Raw genomic sequence first — 25,254 nt, forward strand, 5'->3', positions numbered from 1 at the left:
GGGATCTCATCCCGGACTCCGAACAACTTTTGGGTTACCGCATACTAATATCTCTACAACCCTAGCGTCACCGAACCTTAAGTGTGTAGACCCTACGGGTTCGGGAATCATGCAGACATGACCGAGACAACTCTCCGGCCAATAACCAACAACGGGATCTGGATACCCATGTTGGCTCCCACATGTTCCACGATGATCTCATCGAATGAACCACGATGTCGAGGATTCAAGTAATCTCGTATACAATTCCCTTGGTCAATCGGTACGTTACTTGCCCGAGATTCGATCGTCGGTATCCCAATACCTCGTTCAATCTCGTTACCGGCAAGTCACTTTACTCGTACCGTAATGCATGATCCCGTGACCAAACACTTGGTCACATTGAGCTCATTATGATGATGCATTACCGAGTGGGCCCAGAGATACCTCTCCGTCATACGGAGTGACAAATCCCAGTCTCGATCCATGTCAACCCAACAGATACTTTCGAGGATACCTGTAGTATACCTTTATAGTCACCCAATTACGTTGTGACGTTTGGTACACCCAAAGCACTCCTACGGCATCCGGGAGTTACACGATCTCATGGTCTAAGGAAATGATACTTGACATTGGAAAAGCTCTAGCAAACGAACTACACGATCTTGTGCTATGCTTAGGATTGGGTCTTGTCCATCACATCATTCTCCTAATGATGTGATCCCGTTATCAATGACATCCAATGTCCATAGTCAGGAAACCATGACTATCTATTGATCAACGAGCTAGTCAACTAGAGGCTCACTAGGGACATGTTGTGGTCTATGTATTCACACATGTATTACGATTTCCGGATAACACAATTATAGCATGAACAATAGACAATTATCATGAACAAGGAAATATAATAATAACCATTTTATTATTGCCTCTAGGGCATATTTCCAACAGATTAAGTACTTGTTTTGGGTTTGGATGCATGCTTTGATGGTTGTAATGGTTGCATGCTGTGATGGTTGTAATGGATAACTGATCAAGTATTATGAAGACTGGAGTTATGTACCAATGTTGTTATGTTATCTTGGAATGTTGAATATGTACCAATGTGGTTATGTTACTTCTTTGTTTAAACAGCAACACAACATGTCTCAAATTCAATTCTAATCATTTGACAACCAAATCCATTGCACTTAAAATTCAGTTGACAGGCAAGATAAATTTAGTTGACAACCAAATCCATTTCACAACATACTTGAACAAATTCAGTTTACACAGGGACAAGAACAAGATCCATTTCACAACATACTTGGAAAAATTCAGTTTACACAGGGACAAGAACAAGATCCATTTCACAACATACTTGGACAAATTCAGTTTACACAGGGACAAGAACAAGATAAGTTCAGTCGAAAATCATTCAGCATCCCCTTAAGTTTCTTTATCTTCTCCTTGGTCTCCTCTTTGTGTTTGAATAAGTCACATATCATGTACTCAAGCTTTCTCTTCTCTTGCTTCAATTGATCCTCTCCTGCATGACTTGGTCCCTCTCTTTCTCTGCCTTAGCCCTGAATACCTAATGAATGTTTGTTACTATTTTGTCAGTGCTCTTCTTCTTCTCAAGCTCTTCCTTCAGATCAGCCAAAGCAATTTGTGTGTTGCCTAGTTGGCTCATTGCCTGCTCCTTTTCAACCACCAGCTTGGCAAAATTAAGCTTAAAATGTCTCAGCTCATTCTCCATTTTTGTCTTCTCTTCCATGATTTTCAAGTTCTATTCAGCACTCAACACATTTTCTTTTAGCCTTTGTTTTGTCTCCTCTTCATACATGCTTCATATGGTAGTTAGGCTCATCTTCAATGCTTCAGGCCACTCAGGGTCTATCCATTCCACATAGGTGCATTTAGGTACTTCCTATCATCCAAAAAAACATTCAGTTATCTGCAAATCTTCAGATAAAAGCCACTATCACCGTAAAATGATGATAAAATGGCACTATTATCTGGATTTTTACAAACCTTGTGTGCATAAGCCAGGAATCTTCTTCCACTATCAACTGACTGAAAAGCCACATGCTTCTCACACAAAGATCCATGCTCACATGTAAAGCTAGGCAGATCTGTGGCCAGGCCAGTCCATTCTTTACAAAAAAATGTTGCAGGAGGTTAAAAAAGAAAAAAAATTGTATTTGTTAAGTATAACCCCTAGAAGCTGTTTAACCCTAGCTGCGTGGAGGAGAGGACATGACTAACCTTGCTGGTCACTGAGTCATCTTTAGAAGAGGTTGGGAGATCATCCGAGGACACCATGGTTGCTGCTGGAGACCAGGGGAACAGGAGCAGAGGAAGGGCAAATGGAGGAGGAAAATGGTGGATGAAGATAAAGATTTGGTGGAAAAGGAGGAAGAAGAAGGGGATCTGGTGGTGGTGGGCCTGGTGGTTGTGCTGGTGGTGTTGGTGGACCAAAGGCGCATGCACAACGCAAGTTATAGGGTGTGCAAGTACAAAGTTGAAATAGTAGGTGGACCAAAGGTGTTGAGCAAGTTAATTGAATTTGCTGACAAAATTCAGTTAACTTCAGTAGCATCAAGAGACAAAATTCAGTTAACTACTTTTGGATTGTAGCCTTATATAGCAACAACACACTTTTGGATAGTTGCCTTATATAGCAACAACACACTTTTGGATAGTTGCCTTATATAGCAACAAGACAAAGTTGAACTACTCAATGTTGACCAGTAAGTTAAATTAAATATCTGAACTACTCAATGTTGAACAATTTTTCTGTTAACTTTCAAAATTCAGTTAACAGACAAAGTTCGGTTAAGGTCAACAGATAACATTAGCAGTTTCTTCTTTTGAATTGTTGCCTTAGATAGCAATAAGAAAATTTTGGATTGTTGCCTTATATAGCAACAAGAAAGCAGCATCAACAGATAAGATCAACAAGACAACACCATTAACAGGTAACATCAACAAGCATCAAGAAGACAGTAGCATCAACAACACAAACATAAGTTCATAGCACTCCATCATTGACACTTAGTTCAACAGCAAATAGTACTTCAACATTGCCAACATAAATTAGAAATAACTTATGTGCTGAATATACAAGTGCACCTAACAAAATTACACTATTTTATAACTTATATGCTGAAAATTTATATATTTCAGCATACCTAACTAACTGCAACTGCCATCTTCTTCATGTTGGTAGTTCATAGCACTCCATCTTCTTCATCTTCTTCAGTTCTTCATCTTCTGGAGGTGCTCCGAGCGGCGAACCTCCATGTCAACTGCCACCTTCCTCTTCTTCTTCCTCTCTAGCTGCGTTGCGACGTCCACCTGTGCTTCCATGGCCAAGACCACCTCCACCTCCTGCTTGACGATGTCAGGAACATCGGGAAGCAGCTCGATGTGAATGGGGCGGTGCTTGTCACCCTCCCTGGCAACGGGCGCCACCATCTGGACCTCCGGATCGGGGACGACGGGCGCCGCCATCTGGACCTCCGGCTCGTCGTCAGAGAGGACAATCACCTCCGACTCCTCCCAGCCAGTCGACCAGGACGAGTCGGCGGCGTAGCCAGAGTCCTCGTCGGAGCCATAGTCATACTCCGAGTTGGACGAGATGTAATCCGAGACGTCTTTTGCCCGAGGAGGTCGGGCTGGTAGTGGTCCCAGTAGGCCGTGTTGACAGGCGCGGGGACGGCCATGTCAACATTGTGGACGTGCTCCGCTCACGAGCCAGCGCATGACAGATCCGGCTGCCGTGGCGCGGTGGCAGACCGGTACATCCACCACCGGGCTCGCTGGCTCGGGTCGTCGGAGCGCGTCTCCTGCATCGTGAAGCGGAGGACGGGAGCAGGAGGGATACCGAAGCGGTCGGTGGAGGCGCGGTCCAGCTCGTCATCGGTCATGACCTTGAGGAGGCCACACGCGTGGTGACGCAGCATCGCAATGCTCGGGAACCACTTCCCGATCTTCGTCAGGTCCGCGCGCATCGCCTCGTCATCGCCTGCGAGGTCATCGACGACCCTCTACCAGGCAGGGTTGTTCTCCATGTCCGCGGTGGCGGTGTGGTGGTCGGCGGCGGCGGTTTGGTAGCGGGGTAACCGAGGCGATGTGGTTTGGTAGCAGTGGACTGGAGGTGAGTGGTGAGTGGAGAGTGGAGCGGTGGGTGGGTGGGCTTAAAAGCAGAGAAGGAAACCGAAAAGGCATGGGCCACTAGCAAGTACTATAGTTAGTTTAGTACCTGCCCTTGATCAAAGCACTAGTACTTACCTCATTGGCATTGCCCACAACGTTCAACACCTTAGGTCCTGGGTTTGAGACCCAGGCAAAACTTTTTTTGTTTGATTTTTTTTTTTCTCTCAACAAAATTTGGTACATATGTTCAGTTTGTAGCAAATTCAGCAATACAAATTCAGTCATAAAAATTCAGTGTGCCTCAAATACAGCAAAGATGGACACAGAAGCAAAAATGCAATGCTGCATCAAGTTTAGTTTGCATCAAATTCAGTTTGCATCAAATTACTTATGTCTGGTACAATTGAAATGAGCCACATTTGAGCTCTAGTAGTTTCTTCACTGAATGAACTACATTTGAGCATAATGAGCATCAAATTACTCAATGAACCACTTACTGAATGAACTACAGTTGACCTCTGCTAGTTTGATACACTCAGATTTAAGTTTCTGTCAAAAAATCACCGAATTACAAGTGCAACAACACTGATTCATCTGAACTCATCAAACATGCTGACTCTTTTCTTCTTGGGCACACGTCCACTTGGCTCTCCTTCTTGCTTCTTCTCTTCAGCTCTTCTTCTCTTGGTCTCTTCTTGTTGTTTCTTCTTTGCTTCTTGATCTTGTTTTTTATTCAGTGCTGCAATAGCTCTCTTTGCTTCTTACTCTTCTTTTCTCTTCATTGCTGCCTCTGCCTTAACTGTAATTGCTTCAATTGCCCTGGCCTCATTCTCTTCTTGTAATGCTACTTTTCTTGCTGCTGAAGCTTCCATCTTTGCTGCTGTTTCCTTGGCCTTCTTCTCTTTTGCCGCTCTTCTTCTTCTGGCTGCCTTCTCTGCTCTCCTGATAGCAATTTCCTGCCTCTTTGCTTCAGCCTCCTATGCTCTCCTCTCTGCCATCTCATTCATTCCTCTAGTGCTTCATCTCTCCTGGTTGTCATCTTCCTTTCTTTATCTCTTTTCATCTTCAAAAACTTCATGGTCAGGTTACCATCATTTGTAGATGTTGTTGTATGTGCTGAAGCTTGAGAACTGGATGCCTGTAATATGAATGATGAATCTGGCAGAGTGCATTCAGTTTCTTCTCTAGGTATAGGCCTAGACTGCTGCATCTTAAGAAGCATTGTACATTCAAAGTCTTGCACCTGTGCACAGCCAATCATCACATGCTATCATCATTGGTGTATCATATTAAATACAACCTAAAATAAATGGACAAAAAAGATTAGAATTTACCTGAAAAACAACTGGTGTATCATATTCATCCTCTTGTTGCTGCACTGGGCAATCATTTTGTGTGGCATTGACATCCTCCTGTGTAAGTTGGCCATCATCTTGTGTGACATGAACCTCCTCCTATGTGACTTGCCCATCATCTTGTGTCACATGAACCTCCTCCTGTGTGACTTTCCCATCATCTTGTGTGACATGAACCTCCTCCTGTGTGACTTGTCCACCATCTTGTTGTGCCATAACTGGTTCATCATCAGACACATCCTCAGGAATAGCCCTTAGCCCCCTTCTCACTGGTAGTTTTGGAAAAATGCCAACTTTTCTAGTATTACATCCTTTGATGTTGTGGCCCTGTTCATGGCAGTATGAACATGTTATTGTGCCTCCATGTCTGGTCAGTACCTTTGTGCCATCTTTCTTTTTAATCTCATAAGGCTGCTCTTTCCTACTCTTGTTTGAAGGCCTCCCAACTTTCTTTTCATAGATAGGTGGTTTGATTTCACAAGCATTCATCTTCTGCCACTCACTCCTATCTCTGCAAGGCTTGATAATTGGCTTGTATGCTGACTTGAATGCTTCTATACTATAGCAGGAGTGCACCCACTACAACAAAAACCCACCTATAGCAACACATATCTCCCAGCGATACCATAACATGTGTTGTTTGTTCCACCTCCCACCTCCCACCCCTCCCACACTTTGAGCTAACCTCCCCGTACCCACCTCTATCGGGCACCAAACATGTAGAAAAAAACTTTTCTATCAAACATCTTTCCCCCTCTCGCCCGATTCCCCTTTCTCGCCCAACATCTATGACCACGACGCTGCCGCCACCGCCTCCAATTTTTTTTGAGGACTGTATTGGCGCCACCACAAGCCAGCCCCATCGCGAACCCCCAACCTCCATGATGGCCGCAGCAGGCCACCATGCATTTGCGAGCAGCTGCCGCTGCTGAACTGGGTGTGACCAGATCTGAGCCCAAGTGCATACGAGAGCAGGAGCTCCCTGCACCACCGACCACCGCCTCCACCTCTCCGCTGCAAGCAGGCACCAGCGCTGGAGCCCTGGGGGAGCCACCTCGCCGCCGCAGCCACTGTGGCCCCCACTGCACAGACCACTACCTGCCTCCACGAGGTCCCCCAACTCATGAGCGTGACACTTGACTCCGGGAGAAACGGATCTCGCCGGCGGCGGCTCTGGGCGGGATTTGGCCGTCGGAGGCTGCAGGTGATTGCAAGAGGAAGGAGGAGGTGGAGCCAGGAACATTGTTGGGCCGGTAACAACACACATCTTGAGAGACATGCACAATTGCTCTGAATCATTGTAATCTTTAACTGTTTATTCTATGAGAGCACGTTCTAGAAAAAAATGATCTACAATTTTGAACTATTGGTATAACAGGTTTTGGTGGTAACACATGCTCACCTTCAGTTCAAACCAACAACAATATGATCATGAACTCGTACCCTGTTTGTTTATTTGGAGCACACACAGATGAATCATGGAGCACACCATTACATAGTGTCGAAGTATGGATTGTAACCTTCATGTTATATACACAAGTGATTTATTCTGAACCTAGCGCCACGGGTGGCTGGCATGGTTCTCTCACCAATGGTTTCTAGGCCCACTACCTCGTGTCTGCACACAAGTTGCTGCGCTCGGGCCTGATGGTGTTGTGCCTCCCAGGCTACCTTTGTCGACGCTTAATCTTGACTACAGGTTGGATCTGACACAAATTGCCTTATGGGCGCGTAATGTAGCTACGGTTCAGTTCTTGATGCTTGCCCCCTTCTGTTTTCAAGATAAAACATGCATTGAACCTATGATGAACTCTATTGTCATGTATGCAGGAACTCCAGGCTTCCTCTACATTGGCTTCAGGTTGTCATAATATGAAATCTCCAAGCTCTGCAAATCAATTCCGTGCTGAAGTTGTGCTGCTCCATGACAGGTAGGTTAGTAGCACAAACTTTCCTCACCACCAATAAGATGTCTGTTGAGTGTATCTAATTATATTTTCCACCTGTATATCATCATGTGATTTTTTTCCATGAATCTTTTGTGCCTACTAGATTTCAGCTAACAGTTTGTGAGTCTCTTAACACTTGGAGTAGCTGTGATTTTGGTATGAAGTTGCTAGGTCGGGTTTCAAACAGTTGACAGTAGATGCACAAATAAATAAGATTGTGTTAAGATCTTTAGCCTGTCGTGGCTGATTTGTAAGGGATTAACTTACTTTAATGGCATGCAGCTTCAGGGCAGATGGATATGTACAACTTACTACATCATCGGATAGAGAGGCAACCCATTCGCTCCTTGATTAGGTATTTTGTACATTCCCATATTTTTCCCAGTACCTTATTTTGTACATTCCTATAGGTTTTGATGTTCAGTTCTTGAATGGCATAACAAATGATACAAGATTAGGAAGCTAAAAGGTCACAAAGATCAAATTCTTTTGATATATAATATGCCACATTGGCAGCAATGGCTTATGGGTAGTATTTCTGAAAGCTAGGTAAGTATTGACAAAAAAAAACTAATCAGCCATGGTCTGCTTTTATTCAGACTGTTCAGCCATTACATAGGTCCCCTTTTGATGCATTTTCATAAATATGTATTCAGCTTATGTACTAGGTTGGTCTTCAAGAATTAAATAGTGGCAAATCAATTTCTCTTCTTCTGTAAACATCTTGGATCTGACTTTCTCTAGAAACAAAACATCCAAACTTTTTCCTAGATAAGCCCAAACCAATTCATGCCCCATCTGGGGCGGCCAAGACCATAGTCGTGGCTCATCTCTTCTAAATATTTGTTTGTGTCTTATGTCCTCATCTCAGATTGGGGTGGTGTTGCAGTCAGAGTGAAACCAAACTTCCTATAGCGGCTCAGTCTAGTATGGTACCTCCGATTTATCTTTCCTAACTTCTAATGAATTATTCTCTCATGTCCTCTCTTCTATACTAATCAGGGCATGATCTTGTATGTAATAATACGGTTTTCGAGCTGCTGGCATCGATATTTTCTCTCTTAATACATCATAGAAAGCAAAACTAATTAGTGCAAAGTCCTTCGGAAAATAGAAATATCCAATTCTTTAGTCGATATTATTGTTACCTAAGTACTTACCATCTAGTTGGTTGTTGAATTCATCTCATTATTAATACAGTATAATATAATCTTTGGATAATTTTTAGTAGTAAATACATGTTGATGGTTGTTCATTGTGACCAGGTAGATCCGATTGATCAAATATGCCTATGACACGTTTGGTTCGGCTCCAGAAACGTATTGATTTTATCATATTGGGAAGCTCTGCTTCCAATTAGTTCTATGGAAAACACGCTTCATTTGGTTGGTGCAGATATATTTCAGTTTTCCAATCAACTTCGATCTGCGCATTTTTAGTTTCATGAAGTCCCGTATTAGAAACTACAGCTATAAAAGACGTTGCGGGCGAACTAAACACGATGGTACAGTTTCAAGAAGCATTGGAATCGGAAACCGCTATTTTTCTGCGAACGAAACACGTCATTAGTGTCTTAATCTGAACTCTACTAAGTTATGTTTAAGACATACACAAGCTTATGCCTGTTCTCTGAAACATCTTTTCTTGGACACTTGGTATTTTCATGTGTATCCTTTCCGTAGAATGCATAGCATGTATATGTTTAGACTTCAAATTTCGAATTTATAACTAAATAGTATTATGGTTTTTTCTTTGTAGGTTGATGAGAAGTTCAATACTATATGATTACTTGGATCCTTGGACAATTTATGCTGATCTTTGGTACTTGGAGGAGAGTGAAGACAGTTCATAGAATTTTAGAAATTTATCGTGTAAAATGTTTCATTTCCTAGGAAATTGATGTACTCATAATTGATGATACTTGCATTGCAACGTAATAGATTATGCCATCGAATCAATACATTAGTTTCATTTCTACGAATTTTACTGAAGTTGTACCTTGTAGTGCAAGCTCAAAAAAGGTGTCATGCACTGCTATTTGAAAAACCTACTGTTATAAATGATTATATACATAGGTTATTCTATTTGTGCAAACGACAACGCATAGAAGAGTTGGTTGTATCTGTTGTTGGCTTGCAACACATTATTCTTGAGATTACCAACGGATCTATATACGTTGTTGTAGACCCTTGCAACGCCATCACCGACAACGCATAATAATCCGTTGGTGTAGACCTTAGAAACGCTTATATGGACAAAAGGCAATGCATCGATGCGTTGCTGAAGGGGGGTTCCTGTTGTAGTGACCATACTCTCTGGGTCAATTCTCTCATGTCTACATCATGCAATTGCATGGTGGCATAGAACTCCACTAAGATTCCACCTTTTGCATGTACAACTCTCTTCCTTGAGGTCAACAATGTATGTCTTGCTCCTGTTGTCAACCTGGAAGATGCCATCACCAGCCCCTGAAACCATGCATGTAGCTGCCAACTCTATATTCCTTTCAATTCTTTTTCTTATTTTTGGGCATACAGAACAAGGCCAGTTCTTTGCCTCTTTTCTTTTGTTGTAGAATCTGACCATGAGCTTGGTTTTGATTTTCTCAATCATTGATCTGAGATGCATCTCCCTGGCCTCAAGGATATATTTGTTGAAAACCTCATAGTTGTTGTTCAGAAGGATATCAAACATGACCAAGTCTCTTTGGAAGCCCCTAACCCAAGTGTTGGGTGGTAGCTTCTTAAGCCATTTGTATGCTTCTAGGCTGATGACCTTCATTTCCTCCATGCTTGTAGCCCACAGCTCTGGTGTTGTGATCCTTGCACACTTCCATAACTGGTTCTTAAGAACATCTCCTTTGTGTGTTTGCTGAAAATTCTGCCATATATGCCTAACACAGTGTCTATGCTCTGCATCAGGGAAGTGCTGCCCCACTCCCTTGATCAACCCCTTTTGCTTGTCTGACATTATAATCCATGGCTCTGTGTTCAGAATTCCCAAGTCACTCTTCAGGGTGACAGAAACCATTTCCATGTGTCAGTGTTCTCTACCTCAACAACTGCAAAAGTTAGAGGGTAAATGCAGTCATTAGGGTCCATGCCAACAACACACAACATAATACCTCCATACTTTGTCTTCAGGTGGCATCCATCCAAACAAATGACAGGCCTACAGGCTTGCATGAAACCCCTTTTGCAGGCATCCAGAGAGAAATAACAACTTCCAAATATGCCATCATTGACACCTACATAGAAAGAGCTGCCTGGGTTTGATCTTTTGAATTCTGCTGCATAATCCCACATACTGTTATACTACTCTAACTCATCTCCTTCAATGACTTTCTTCACTAGTCTCCTGGCCCTTCTAAGTTTGCTCCTAGTTGTTGTCATGTTCCAATTCTTCTGAACAACCCTTGAAAAATTCTTCATGTTCATGTTTTCATCTGCTCTGAATGAATCAAGATACTTTCCTGCCATGAAGGGAGTAGTGAATGACTTGACACTCCATTTCTTTATGCAGGTATGATTTTGTTTATACTTCTTGATTATGAAGCAGTTGATTCTCCCATCAATGATGCATACAAAGACCATGGACACCCATCTTCACAAATGCCTTTAACACTTTTCCTATCATTTCTGGGCACTTGATGTCAACCCTTTCATGACAGCTATACTCCTTGATAGCCCTCCTCAGTAACTCAACATCAGCAAATGTTTGACCCACTTTGAACTCTGGTTTAGCCAGGTCCTCTTCTCTGAAAATTTGAAATTCAGCTTAACCTTATCTTCATCAGATGAAGGCAAGCACATGTTCACATCTTCAGTAGGATCATCAGCTTCTTCTTGGACTGCTTTACCTTTGCCTTTGTCACAATCAACATTTTTGTCAAACAAGTCATCATCATCTTGCAGATCAATGTCTGAATCAACAATTTGTGGAATGGGTCTGCTGCATCCATGTTCAAACACCTAGAGGATTTCCTGGCCCTAAACCCAAACTGAGATGAAAGGTAAGTAGTTCCTGACTGGAGTGGACTTGGTATGAAATCATCTTCTTCTGACTTGGCTCCACTTTCTGACTCTGTTTCATCTTGCTCATGCTCTTGATCAGGCTCATGCTCTTGATCATGCTGAGGCAGCTCCTGTTCCACTTGAGGGAGCTTAGCCTGCTCCTGTTCCACTAGAGTGAGCTCAGCCTGCTCCTCTTGCTGTTGTTGTGTCTGCTCTTCTTGCTGATGGTGTGCCTTCTCCTTCTTTGGCCTAATTCCACTGAATTTGGCAAATGGAGGATCCTCGTCATCAGAATGAACAGGAACAGGAGAAATATATGATCTCAGGCTCTCATCATGATCAAGAAATATTTGCTAAAAATGATTCCCATTAAGAACACAATCCTTCATGTTCTCTGTCATAGTGTTGTCTCCCATCTTAATCTGTCTTAATCCATTCTTGTACACTATCAACCCAGGAACACACCAATAAGCCCTGATCCTGCCCTTAAACTCATACCGAATTTCCTCAACTAGACTAGCAACCATAGTAGGTGTCCAGTTATCTATGTCACAGTAGTCATACCAAATGGAGTGGCTTTTGTGGTAATCCCTATGCTTGCCTACACAAAGGAAATAGCCACCATGTATGACCTCAACAGAGAACTAGTTGCTCAGGGGTCCTGCAAAACATTCAAAGTTGCAATGTCCAGACAAGATAAACAAAGACATTTATGAAGGTTCAGTCAAGCTGAAAATATTCAATTAACTCCAAAAGTTCGGTTATTGTATCAAACCACTAGTAGCTCAGTTAACTGATTAAGCAGGACCTAACCAAGGGTACTAAGCAAGCAGTAAAGTAATGTAATTGGACCAAAACAAGCAAAGTGGCAATGCTTAGTGTCAATGTTCAGTTATTGTACTAAATCAAGTTCAGACATTTCAATATTCAGATAGGTTAACACATATAAATTCAGTTATCTTACGGAGCAAATTTCATACATGTTACAGAAAGAAAGCACGGATTCATGGCCTCCACTGACCAAATATATGATCTTTCATGGGCAAAATGATCATCTCATGCGCAAAACGATCATATCATATCATGATCAACAACCAGGCCATATAAAGCAAGGAAACAGGGGAGAAGCGAGCATGGCCTCCCCCTAACATGCTCCAAAATCAAACCCTAATTTTGCTATGCAAACCGTAGACCATCTCTAGATACAAGATCCATAGCACATCAAAAACCCTATCTTTGATCTGTGGCCCTGCTAAACGTCCGCTGCTAAAACCCTAAACCCTACACCATCCGTGGCAAAAAGGGAGAGAAATAGCCCAAACCCTAGCAGATGTGCGCAATTGACTCGCACGCAAGCTCTTCCCCCGGAGCTTTCATGGACAGATCAAGCATAAAACCTGCCGGCGACGGTGACGTACCATAGAGGGGCGGCGAGGCATGGTTGTCATGACGCGACGGTGCGAGAGGGACGTCACGTAGGCCCCTCCCAAATGGCACGGATGGCGGCGGCACAACGCCCAAAACGAGCTCATGGTGCCGTCGCCACGCTCGCCTACGCCGGAGACGGAACCACCTCGGTAGCGACGACGAACCAGGGGAGAAGGGAGAAGCAGGAGAGTGGCTCAGTCGGAGCGGGTGGGCTCGATCCGACCAGGTGGCGGCTCGATCGGACCAGGTGGGGGGGATCTTTTAATAACGGTCAGTTTTGCAAAAAAAAACCTGTGTGCATGCGTAATCGAGCGGATGGGCACATGTGGCAGTCAATGCACACTTGGCATCGGTTGACTCGAGCCAGCTCAGCGCATACGTACATAAAACCGTATAATGGACCGTAGATGACCCCCTAGAGCAAGTTTGGTGACTGTATTACGGGTATTTGTAACCACAGGGACTAAAGCTAACTCCAGCACAAGTAAATGGACCTGCAGTGAATTTTTCTCATTAGAAAATCATGTCTTGATACAGGTTTTTCTAAAAGATCCGCGTTGTTAATCAGTAAAAACATGAGGCATGATCTTGTTAGGCAAACATTTCCCTGTAACGTGTTGCAACAAGACATATGTTGCAAAAAAACCTGTTTTTTTAGCATCAGTCAGACACAAGCGCTCGTATACATGCGCATACACTCATCCCTATGAACGCACACACGCACACCCTATCCCTATGAGCACCTCCGAGAGACCGAGCCGGCATATCATCTTGAGATTTACGAAGTCACCGTAGGCGCCTCGTCATCGACGGGAACGTCTCCTCCCACTGAAAGCGCATCGCCGGAAATCCTGAAATAAATCGAGAAATAATGCGAGCACCAGGATTTGAACCTTAATGATAGAAGGCGATGCTTCACCTTTAATCCGGCGGACGACTCGCGAGGCGGAAGATCTTTTAAAAAGATCCGCCGGCCGTCGCCTAGCAACATCCTTTAAAAAAATGGTTTTAATTACTTGAAACCCCACATCAAGATGGTACAACCACGAAGAGTTTAAGTTCGTTATTCAAAATTGAGATAGGTGCGGCCGAAAAATAGTAACTACTCTATAAACTAATATAAGATCTTTTAGGCCACTGTTTTACATGTTTGCGTTGTCCAGATATGATCGTTTCTGATATTCCCGGTCTTAATTTTATGATTGTTTGATGCATGGGATGAGAGAAAGGAAGAGGTGGGGGGAACGAGAGAAGACACGTATTTTTTTTTTGACTGCAAATAGACTTTATTTCTCAAATAATAGACATGTCATTTACAAGCAGATGAGAAATAAAATTAGGGATCTCATCATCCCAAGAACTCGAGGATCTAGTAGTAAAAGAGTTCTTTGCTAATTCATCTGCCACCTGATTGGCCTCTCTATAGCAATGTCTGAAGGATATGGACGCAAAGTCCATCATAAGTTGTTTACACTCTGTGATGATAGCTACCTCCGGGCCTAAATAATCATCAACTTGGTTCAGCGAGTCCACTGCGAACGAACAATCTGATTCAATTTCTATGTTGTTGCATCCAATGTGAGTTGCCAAGTATATCCCGTTTCTGATGGCAGTTAGCTCAGCTGAGTCAACTCCACTGATGTTTGGAACAAACCAACTTGCTGCAGCAATAAAATCACCTCGGTCGTCCCGAGCCACAGCACCACAAGCACCTGAAAGTGTTTCATACTGAAAGGAAGCATCAACATTTATCTTCACGATCCCATATCCTGGTTTCCTCCACATGTGGTCATTCTTCCTTATTGGTCCTTTGGGTATAGTTGATCTGAGGTAATTTGTTGCCAAAACCTTGATGGCCAGTGCAGTTTTTTCTGGCGTTTGGACTTTGACTCCCTTCACTATCTGTCGGTGCCGCCACCATATATACCATGCTGCTACAACAGCAAGCTTCGCCGTTGGTACCTCCGCATCATTGCCCTGAAGCTTTGATAAAATTTCCATCGTAATAGATCCTGATCTGTCCTCGGCGATAGCTTTCCGTATGACTTGTAGCAAGCCCAGCCATTCCCAAACATCCGTCGCTCGTCGGCACCTAAATAAGCAGTATTGAATGTCTTCCGCTCCGACTAAACAAACTGGACATTGAGCTGAGCATGGGATGTGTCGGCTTGCTAATACACCAAAGCATGGGAGGGCGCCATGCAAAACTTTCCATGCAAAATGTTTTATCTTCCCTGGTATTTTCAGCTTCCACATATCCTTCCAAACTGAGTTTATATTTTCTGTACCTTGCCCATCAGCTCGCACCCACTGTGCCCCATGTTGATGTTCAAACTCCTTATGATAAGCCGATCGCACGGAAAACGTGCCTGATCGTGTATAGTTCCAAGCCGCAAAATCTTCCGTCAAGTGATAATTCAAGGGGATTTGCAATATCCTATAAACATCAACAGGAGAGAACACATCACGAATTAGATCCTCATCCCACTGGCCTGTGTACGGGTTTATTAACTCATCAACCTTTGAAAGCATTGTTGCACAACTAATCGTGATTACTTTCCTTGTGACACTTGATGGAATCCATGGATCATGCCAGATATCAATTTGAGATCCACTTCCAACACGCCAAATGCAACCCCGCTTAAAAGTCTGAATACCTGCGACAATACTCTGCCAAGTATAAGAAGAGCCTTTTTCTAGTCCAGCTTTCAGTATGTCACCATCTGGGTGATATTTTGCCCTCAGAACTTGTGCACACAAAGAATCCGGGTTTTGGATTAATCGCCAACACTGTTTTGCTAACATAGCAAGATTAAAACTGTGCAAGTCTCTAAAACCCAATCCCCCTTCCTTCTTCGGAATACACAACCTCCACCACGCAAACCTATGCATTTTCTTTTTCTCCTCATTGTCACCCCACCAAAACCCAGCAATTTCATCAGTGATTGACTTACAAATTCCTTTAGGCAATTTAAAAACTGACATTGCATAAGAAGGTATTGCTTGGGCTACCGACTTTACCAGTACCTCTTTACCTTGCATCGAGAGTGTTTTCTCCTTCCATCCCTTCAACCTCTGGCAAACTCTATCGATCAAGTGCTGGAAACAGTCGGTCGACTCCCACCATTGTAGGGAGACCCAATTATGTGTCGGATAGAGCTTCTGTCTCAATATTTAAATCTCTACACACATTCTCCCTGGTATTGACATTAGTATTAGGACTAAAAAATATACTCGATTTAGCATTACTAACTAGTTGCCCAGAACTAGCACAATATGTGTCAAGAACCCTTTTGAGTGTACTTCCATTATGTGAGTCCGCCTTCATTAGGATCAAGGAGTCATCTGCAAACAGTAAATGTGAGATAGGGGGAGCATTTCTACAAACACGGACCCCTTCCAGTCCTCCAATTTCCTGTTCATGAGCTAATAAGCTTGAAAGACCCTCAGAGCACAAGAGAAATAAATAAGGTGATAATGGGTCGCCCTGTCTGAGCCCTCTCGTGGGAGCGAATTCTTCAGTTTCTGTATTATTGAATCGGACCCTATAGCTTACTGAAGATACACACTCCATGATAAGCTCCACCCAATATGCATGAAATCCCATCCGCAACATTATTTTTTCCAAGAAGGCCCACTCAACACGGTCGTAGGCTTTGTTCATGTCCAGCTTCACGGCACAAAATCCATTTGATCCATGTGTTTTTTTCTTGATTGCATGGAAACACTCATAAGCTACCAATACATTATCAGTAATAAGTCTTCCTGGGACGAAAGCACTTTGTGTTGGAGATATAATTTCAGGAAGGATTCGTTTTAGTCTGTTTGCAAACATTTTTGAAATTATTTTATAAACCACATTGCAAAGACTGATTGGCCTGTATTGTGTAATTACCTCTGGACTATTGACCTTGGGAATTAGCACTACATTTGTTGAATTCCATCCTGAAGGGATCTTCCTTTTATTTATAGCATTGAGCACTTCATCAGTCAACTCGTCGCCCACAATGTGCCAAAATCTTTTAAAAAAGATAGCATGAAGTCCATCCGGGCCAGGAACCTTCAAATCTCCTATTTGAAATAAAGCTTGGCGAACATCCTCCCTCGTGTACTCAGCCAAAAGCATATTATTCATATCGACGGTCACCACGGGTTTTACAGAGTTCATCAATCCTTGGTCCACCACACCCATATTGGATGTGAAGAGGTCGTGGAAGTAGTCCCTAATTAGGGGCTTAAGATTATCATTACCTTCCACCCAGGAATCACTACTACTCTTGAGCTTTTTTATTAAATTCTTCCATCGGCGTGCCGAGGCAAACTGATGAAAATAAGCTGTGTTCCGGTCGCCTCGACGTAGCCAGCTTACTTTGCCTCTTTGTGCCCAATATATCTCGTCTTGCTCCAACAAATTTTCTATAAAAAGAGACAACTCCTTCTGCTGCATATGAACATCCAATGTCGGGCTGGCTTTTGTAAGCGACTCAAGTTCCCGCTGTGCCTTCCTGAGTCTTGAACGAGGCTCCTTCAGGACCATACGGTCCCATGCATGCAGGTCTTGGTGCACCACTGTTAGCTTTGCCCCTATATTTGGTCCAATACCCCGCTGGCTTGGTGACATCCCGTGCGGGTTGGAGGAGGCAATGGTAGTCCGCATTGCACTCCGCCGCTCTCGGGAGGACAGCGCCCTGCCGATGGCAGGATCTGTCCGGCACGACTCCATATATAGCGTCGACTCAACGGGTGCTCGGGTCCTCTGTGGCTGGATCATCTGGGTCCCGGCAGCCGACAAATCTCTCCTTTCCCATCACCGGTCGCGGACTATGAGTCCCACCGGGAACGGGAGGCCCGCTGTGGGAAGGAGAGGATAAGGGCCGTCGAGGTCCGTATCAGGGCGGAAATGGCGGCGGCGGAGGCGGCTGATGCGGCGGGTGCGCCCGCATTATGAAAAAATGCAAGCGGAGGAACACACGCCGTCCTCGCCTGATAGCAGAATCGGGTGGTCCGTGCCATGGTTGGACTACCACCGAAGGAGGAGAAGGAGGAACTCCGGCGACGAGCACATCTGGCTCGATCCCTACTGTGTCTTCTACCGGTACGTACTTCCGTAACACTATATTTCTTGAATCGGTTGTTTGACCGGTTTGACAAGATTTAACCAAAATTAAAAAAAAAACATAAATTAGAGCATATCTTTTTTTCCTTTTACAGTTTTGTCATTTCAAAAATTGTCCTAAACCCTAAACCCGGGACTTAAAACGTCGGAAACTCTATGCTAAACAGTAAAAACTAAGGGTTTAAACGATAAAACCTTACCCTAAACTCTGAAATCTAAACCCTAGCACTAAACGCTAAAAACGTCTAAAAAACGTCTAAAACGCCCAAAAACTCTATTTTCCCTTTGGAATTCTGTGATTTTAAAAAATTGTCGAAACGGAAAACTTGTTGTTTCAGCGGATCAATCTTTTTGTTCTGCGAATTTTGATATATTATATGTATTTTTCTGAATTAGGATGATTTAGTTATGATTTTTTCAAGTTTGAAAATTGCCCTATAGTCCCGGTTTGTGTCTCCAACCGGGACTATAGGTTAGACCCCTTTAGTGCTGGTTCGTGGCACAAACCGGTACTAAAGGTTGGCCCTTTAGTACTGGTTTGTGCCACAAACCGGGACTAAAGGGGCTCGTGGGGCCCCGGCCTGACGCCAGCCTGCCACCACCCCTTTAGTACCGGTTCGTGGCACGAACCGGTACTAAAGGTTCAACACGAACCGGCACTAATGCATAGCCATTCGAACCGGTACTAATGATACCGTTAGTACCGGGCCAAAATCGAACCGGGACTAATGTGTTTCACATAAGGTCCTTTTTCTACTAGTGATTCAATATAGTATGTAAAATGATGTATAGCACTCAAAACAATATATATTTGACAATAACATGAGTTATCACAAAGTAAAACAGTTTAGTATAAATAGGCGAGGCCATTCAACACACATTAGACCAACAAAACGGTTATGCCGATCCTAATAAAATATGAACTCTTTAGTAATATAAAATTTATGTTCTGACTTGCGATTATGACATGAACCCCTGTACCTCATTCTCAATCTGCTCTTTCCATGTTGGAATCACGTTCCCTATTGGTAAATAACCAATTCTTATTTAGATGTACAAAGATCTCCTAGGTCAGTCTGACCAGGTTAATATCAGCTTCAATCTTCATGATATCATCAAGAGAGTGAAAGGTTTGATGATCTCACCGTGCCATTAACCCGTGAGCAGATTGACTGGTGAAAGAAATGACATCGAATCATGCCCAGGTACAGATGGGTTTAGCGGGTCCTTCCCGAAGGCCTGTTGGCACATCATTAAAGATGACTTTTATAAATCGAGAATTTAAATGTTGAGTTTATCGTTGTTGAACTATTTTCTAAAGATTCAGGTCACCGGCCAACGACTACAGAGCGATTACATTGTTGAACTATTTTCTCAAGATCTTGACTAAAATCCTATCCAATCGTCTACAGAAGCTGATTCTTCGCATTATACACTGTAATCAGTATGGATCCCTCAAAAGGGCGCTCGATCCAGGACTAGACACCAATTTCAAGCGTCTGGTGTGAAATTATTGTGCTAAAGCTTGATTTTGCAAAAGCATTTGACATTATCGAACACAAGCCAATGATGGAAAATATGAAATGTATGGACTGTAATGATAAGTGGCTAGGGTGGATCGAGTGCTTCTTTTCTTCTGCTAAGTCCTCAGTTCTTATTAACGGCACCCCTGGCGGGCAATTTTTCTTTAGGCGTGACGCGCGACAGGGAGACCTACGACTGTCGCCACTGGTCTTCGTCTTAGCCGCTGACCTACTTTAGACAACGATAAATGACACTTACGTGAAAAGTGCATGTGCAGCTGCAGATTCAAGTGCCTCACAATGACTACCTGATCATTCAATATGCCGACCACATGATTTTCATCATGAGTGCGGACTTGGGGCCAGTTGAACATATGAAAAAGATATTGCAGGAATATGCTTTACCTGTGGGATTGCATATTAATTTTCAGAAATAAAATGATATACGTTAACACATAGGGTGGACATACCTCTTTGTTTGCTGGTGTGTTTGGCAGCTCGATTGTGAGTATACCATTAATGTATCTCAGCCTTCCTATGGCACAACCCGGTCGTCAATGCTTGATCTGATGCCCCTCGCCGCGCCGGTTGAACGCAGGCTCTCCACAGCTGCTTCCCTGCTTGACTATGGCTCCAAACCGACTCTCGTGAACTCGGTGATCACCCACTTGGCGATCTATGCTATGTGCTTGATCAAGATTTGGTTGATGTTGTTACAACCATAGCGGACACTTAAGATCAAGATTTTACCTCTTGATAACTCCCGACTGCCCAGACTTTCCTAATCAGAGCCCTCATTTATGGATGCCGGTTGCAAAGGCGGAGCGTAAACAACCTTCAGCTTCACCTCGTTCACCACGTTGCCTGATTCTTTGGTGAACTACAAAAATACCTCACTAGGGTTACTCAAGAAAAACTGACATCCTTCAGTGCGATTACAAAACACAGAAGTCAGCCCTATATAAGATGGAGTACCAGGTCTCCGCTAGTATCCTTCAGTGTGATGCCTCGGCTCACCACAGCGCTCTACACAAGGAACACGCCCCTGTATTGCATATCCAGTGGCGCCTACCGCTGCACTTGCATTGTTACTGAAAACAACAATTCATAGAGTCTAAGCTTCAGTTTCAGAATTTGGAAGGATCAGCGGTAACAAAAATTGTCACTCATGCAGCTACAAGGCAAATATTGTAGCTCTCATTCGAAGGCGAGACACTGTCTAGCTACATATTTCAGAAATAGTTCAGCGAATTGGAAGACTTACATTGGCATGGACTCTCTCAACTTGCGCAGTCAGAACAAATTGCTCAAAACTATCTGCTAAAAATGAAAATGAGTAAAACTTGCTTGCTTAAATGTTGGTACACCAATGGTTCATTGACCTGCTCCCATTGGGATTTAAATAAAATGCTAGTATATCATGGTCTCATACCTCATCATCATGAAGTACTTCAACAATCACAATATGACTAGGACGAACTGAAAGTAAATCGAGGAAAACACACATAGTGATTGGCTAATGCAGTCCATCAACTTACCGAGAACAACGAATGTGGATCACGTTGCCACAATGCCGTTGTTTGGCTGGACGCATTACTTCTTTGGGCTCGTTTTCTTAACCTACAGACCTAAGGTTGCACTAATTCAGTAACTACTAGTACAAGTCTACAATACAATTATTCTGATAGAATCTCTTACAAACCAAAGCGATGACAGGAATGTGAGCGGCAATCAACACCAAAGATAGGTACCTGCAAAAGAAATTAAGCAGTACAAAAAGGATAGTTAATCAGGTGAAGACGAAGTAAAGAAAAATGAAGCTAAAATCCAAGAAACAAATACCCAGCAAAGAGCCAAATAGAGGGAAGAAACAAAATCTGAAGATGTAGTAGAGGTAAGAAGAAGAAACTAAAATAGGAATAGGACCACCGAGTCGAGCTGCGAGAAATCCATCAACGGGGGCTCAGATCGCGTGCCAGATCGAGCAAGCCCTCGACCGGAATGCACCATGGGCCCCGCCGCTCTGTCCCCAGCCTGCACGGCCACAGATGCCTCCCGCACCGGCGGCAGCCCTGAGGGGCCTCCAAGCCGATGCGCGATCCGGCACGGGGCGAGGGGATGGCCTCGGGAAACGGCGACCCGGCGAGCCCGTCGGTCAGTAGCTGGCGGCTCCCTCCATCATCACTGCAGTTTGGGGAGGGACGCGGTCGGCGGGATTCCCGCCCACCACCAACCGCCGCAGCTCCGCCTCCACCTCCGCGCGCCCGCGTCCAAGCTGCATCCGCAGCCGCCCTTTGCTGCGTGCGCCGGCTTGGCCCACCTCGTCGAGGCACAGGGGAATAAGAGAGGGGAGTAGGAGATGACGATTGGGTTGGATGCTGCCGGAGGAAGAGGCGGAGCCGCGGAGGAGAGGAGAGGTTGCGTGCCGAGGGGCGGTGACGGCGCTAAATCGGCCGGGGAAGGTGAGGGGCTGGAGCGGCGTTAGGGGAGGAGGAGGCCGCCGGTGGTGGGATTGGGGCGGCGGCGGGGTTGGGGTTGGGTTGGGGCATCGCTGCGTGCTGCGGCCGCTGCTCCCCTCTGCCCATCGACAATGACGAGAAGCTGTTCTATACACGCTAACCCCCCGATCTCCTTTTCCCTCTTACCCAATCGATATCATGTTTTATTTTTGTCCTACCTGTGATGACGTGGACATCGCGAGCGCTCGCCCCTTGATGCGCAGCTGAATGGTTTCAATGACGCCCTGCATAAAGGTGCCGTGCTAACAGGTATAACGACCTAGCTAAAGGTGTCATCCAAGCTTAGTGCAGGCCCATCCCACTGACGTGGCAGAGTCTACAACGCATTTGATTGGGGCGTCATATGGCCATAAAAAACAGTTAGATCATGATTTTTTTAGATTTGGGTTCATTTTGTGATAAATTATATAAAAAAGGTTAAATATGTAAAAATCTCATGCGCGGAACTGTACGCCAGCAATGTGCGCGTGGACCAGTCCTGGCGTGCATCATCTGCAGGTCTTGCCCCTGGATGAGTCATGCATGGCTTTACGTGGCTTGGGCAAACCATGCACATGCTGGCTCATACCATCATGCAGGTGCGTCCTTGCCTTGCTGCTGCTCTTCTTGCCGGAGGCGGCTAGCTGTTGTCTGTTCCCGTCCGGCTGCCAGCAACGGGACGGTGACGCACCACCCGGATGCCCGCAACACTGACACAATATGCCGCCGCATCCAGTCCTAAGATTGTTCCTGTGCACCGGTTTGAATCAGATCCTTCCAGTACACCGGCTCCAAGCTGAACCTGTACACCGGGCGCTGAGCCACGCCGGCACGCCTCGGCACGTTGGGCCGCACCATGGAACAGAGCTCATCGTCAACGACGCCGGGCACCCTGCCACCGCCGAGCAGCCGCACCTATACAACGTCCGCGAGCTGCTCCTATACGTTGTCGCCGCCGCCGCCGTGAATGTCGGGGCTGAACCTGCGAGACTACCGTCCACCATGCTAGCTGTGAGGCAGAGGGGCTAGAACAGATATTAGGCGTGGTCTTTACCATTGGAGCTTATGTTCCCTGCGTCCATGCCCTTCATGTTGATGTTTAGTCGTTTGCTTACGTCTTGTTTCTTCTCAGCTATAGTCCAGCCTGATGACAACTCGTGGCGGTTTCGAACCTGCCAGTGCCAGATATTGTGTGTTTTTTGCGCATCACGAGTTTATCTACTCGTCTCGCCGTGCACCGTACGCTGATTTGTACCAAGAAATTCGGCCTGGGTCGTTCGGCGCATTCTTCTCTGCTGGCTTCTAGAATTTCCGTTTGGTGGGCCCTGTTGTACATATGCATGGATACGTTGCAATGCATGTCTCCATGCATCAAGTAATGCACGTCTAGGGTCGATCAATCAACAAATACAAGCATGTACGTGACCGGTGGATACACTGTTTTTCTTTTTTTGGCATGGGTGGATACACTGTTTGTTGGGTGGACTCATGCGGCTGGTCGTTTAACAAGCACGTAGTCACATGTATACAACCTCCATATGTACATTCACTAGCAGGGTGATTTGATGGATTGCCATAGGCCGCCGTCCATGTGGCGTAGGCGCTAGCTTATGAATGAGCTAGCTGCCCCTCTGGACGTGAACCTGGTACATGCATCTACGTACAATCGATCAGGGGCCTCCTCACGTATGCATGCATAGCTTTGTTGCTTAGTGTCATGCAGACTACAATTTGTATATATACTTTGCCATAATACCCACATGTTTATGTTGTCACATGACAAAATCATGGCAAACAGTGTGCATGCCTAAAGCCTGAGAGTTCTTGGAACCATGGACACAACAATTTATGAAGAAATGCCTCGTGGCCAAGTGGATCTGGAAGATTTGATCAGGGAATAAGGCTTGTGGACCCACATTATGCGCAACAAATACCTTAGAGACAAGGACATGTTAGTGGACAGTCATACCATGGATCACAATTCTCGAAAGCCATCGATAAAGTGAAAGGGTGTTTTGACCACTAGGAACAAATTGACCATTGAAGGGAACATCCCAGCCTAGCCGGCTAACAGCTTCTACAAACTCTATATGTTTCTGCAGGTGTGGAAGCCAGTGGCTTGGAGGCAAAACTAGCAGGCGATGGAGCCGACGATTTGTAGTTGTACATTTCCTTGTCCCGTGGGGGACTCTGTAGCATGACTACGGTACCTTCATTATGTTGTTATTCAGAAATTGTTCTCTTAAGCTACCCTTGCCCTTTCCGCTTTTCTATTCCGAGCCTACTTGTTCTGTAGTCGGTCTCCAGTTGTATGGACCTTAACATTCCAATACGAGTTTGCTGAAATAAGCTGGGGTAACGAGAAAGGTGATCTGGTGACTATGATGTGTTGTGGGCTCGTTAAGAATTGCTCCAAGGAGGGAATGCATGCCATTAATGTCTCAATTTTTGCGTGTAGTGGCAGGTCCTACAAAATCTGTTTTATATAAGTCGGATTTAAGTGCCATTTTTACGATGGAAATATGCAGGTTATATTTTTAGCTCCGAAGTCCTTTCAGGTTTTAAGAGGATGAATTTTGTGTTTATAACATGAAGCTCATGAACACCCAACCCTCATTTTTTTATGTCATTTCATATAGGATGTCTGCTCTATCTAGCTAGTGTGTTCCCTCATTTAGATGAAAATTGGTTTCCGTGACACGTTTGACTATCTTCTTTACCGAACTTGAAATCTAATGATGTAATAGTAAGTTAAACATAATGATACATGCAATACATCTTACATATATAGATAAATATTTCACATTTTCTCAAGCTCATTAAGAAAAAACTTAGAGGTTGTTTTCTAGATTGGAGCATTCTAGTAAAAATGTTCTCTGATGAGAAGAAATGCTGCTGCACAAATAATTAGACATTATCCACAGGCATGGGAACATGATTCGTAACAAGATTTTTTAAGGGCCCATAGTGAATAACATATAAGAGATTACATAAAAATTAAAAACAGAGTCACAACTCGAATGCTTGATTGAAACCGACTGGATAACACGATACATAGCCTATGATAAGAAATTAGTTGGCCGGTATGAATGGAGCCGAAGATCTAGTGACTGGAAACGCTGCAGTGAGTTCATGTTCTTCTGGATTCATCAGTTCTGTAGAGCAAAGTGCAACTAGGTTGAGGTAGAAAATCCACGGGGAGAGACCAAATGTAAACAAGGCATCGTTACCATTGTCTTCTGCTGCTAGTATT

General features: G+C 44.3%; 2 long non-coding RNA genes across 5 annotated transcripts; one reads left to right on the plus strand and one right to left on the minus strand.

Annotated features, from left to right (window-relative positions):
• The first annotated feature begins 17,637 nt into the window (after positions 1 to 17,637).
• Positions 17,638 to 24,274, plus strand: LOC119306764. Its single transcript, XR_005149029.1, has 2 exons — positions 17,638 to 17,959; positions 24,104 to 24,274. It is a non-coding gene; the product is annotated as an uncharacterized LOC119306764 (long non-coding RNA).
• LOC119306762 lies at positions 18,785 to 21,499 on the minus strand. 4 transcript variants are annotated; one of them, XR_005149028.1, is made up of 7 exons: positions 21,202 to 21,499; positions 21,042 to 21,131; positions 20,768 to 20,820; positions 20,479 to 20,594; positions 20,254 to 20,383; positions 19,974 to 20,128; positions 18,785 to 19,219 (listed from the first exon to the last, which is right to left on the minus strand). It is a non-coding gene; the product is annotated as an uncharacterized LOC119306762 (long non-coding RNA). The 4 variants fall into 4 exon arrangements; XR_005149026.1 differs by having other exon boundaries at positions 19,974 to 20,179; XR_005149027.1 differs by having other exon boundaries at positions 18,785 to 19,002; positions 19,126 to 19,219; positions 19,974 to 20,383.
• Positions 24,275 to 25,254: the final 980 nt, after the last annotated feature.

The sequence above is a fragment of the Triticum dicoccoides genome, chromosome 5B, assembly GCF_002162155.2.
Source record: "Triticum dicoccoides isolate Atlit2015 ecotype Zavitan chromosome 5B, WEW_v2.0, whole genome shotgun sequence".
In the NCBI taxonomy this organism is placed as follows: domain Eukaryota; kingdom Viridiplantae; phylum Streptophyta; class Magnoliopsida; order Poales; family Poaceae; genus Triticum; species Triticum dicoccoides.